Consider the following 1,345-nt stretch of genomic DNA (forward strand, 5'->3'; position numbering starts at 1 on the left):
AATGTTGATGGTTTCTATCTTTGACTTTTTCCCCCCTATTTCTCATGAACTGGCAAAAACTAAGATATGCTTAAGTACCTTAGGATGCAGCAGGTTCTAGCTCCACCTATAACTATAATTGCAAATAATTATTTTAAATGCCTTACCTTTATTCAAATAATAATAAGGCATTTATACTCTTAAATGTCATAAATATACCAAACATTACAATGTGATGTACTAAATAAGTTATATGTATTTTATTACTTTAAAATGTAAATATTAAATATTGATAGATAAGAAAATAAATATTGCACATGCTTAAATTTTGGCCAACTCAGAGTCCCATCCCATGTGGGATGTTGGATCTGGATCCACCACCTGACCAGGTCCTCTCTCAAGGCCCCTCAGTCAGCCCCAGGCCTCACCTCTCAGGGTGATGGCCAGAATCTCACTGGGGGTTTGGAAGAGTCTCTGGGGGCTGAGCTGGTTGCTGGCAATGCCTTGGTAATTCCCCCAGTAAATCCCCATGTGGCCCAGCTGCACTAACTCCAGATGCAGGTAGGGCTCTACCTAGAAATGAGATGGGTGGTTTGTGGTGCTGCAGTGCCCCACCCCTCCTTCCCCCACACCACTGAGTGGCTGAGGCAAAAACTGAAGCATCCATTGCTTCTTGGGTACTGCTGGGGATGGGGAGGGCACCTGGCAAAAAGAGCAAGATTCAAGGCACTCAGGTGCTGTGACCTGCTGTATTGTAGGTAGGCCCTTACATAAAGACCATGCCTCACAGCAGAGTGGGCCCAGGCCTGAGGCAGTGCCCAGCTTCTGGGCACTGTAAAGCCACCTGAATGCTGCTGAGTCAGTCCCCGCCTACACCGAGCAGCTGAGGTTCAGCTTTCTCTCACCGTGACTGAGCACCCTGCTTACCAGTGGCCATGAGGGCAAGTGGCTGACGCTGGGTCCTCATTTCCAGCTCTGTATTCCCAGGTCCTTACTCCCGGGAGGCCTGAAATATTTCCCGGGCCTGCCAGGAGGCAGGCTGGCGCGGGCTGGGCTGGCTTATTAGTATCCCCCCGCCCGGTGGAGACGTGTGGCTGGAGGGCCCCGAGGAGGATTTTGCTCTCTACGCCCATCCTCATCTCAGCTCCTTACTCCGGGCTGGGCACCGGGCGCCGTCCTTTCAGTGACGGCAGGGCCCGCAGAAAGGCGAGCTGCGCAGTGCGGCGCGTCCCTAGCACTGAGGCAAGCCCGATTCGCTTTGAAAAGGGCCTGGGAGCAAGGAGCTGCCTTCAGGCTCGCGGAGCAGTAGCTCGTACCCCGGCTGCCTGTCCCCCGCCCGCGAGGAGGCGGCGCCCGGACGCGGTGC

This window comes from Crocodylus porosus, unplaced genomic scaffold (genome assembly GCF_001723895.1).
Source record: "Crocodylus porosus isolate Cpor-Errol unplaced genomic scaffold, CroPor_comp1, whole genome shotgun sequence".
Classification (NCBI taxonomy): domain Eukaryota; kingdom Metazoa; phylum Chordata; order Crocodylia; family Crocodylidae; genus Crocodylus; species Crocodylus porosus.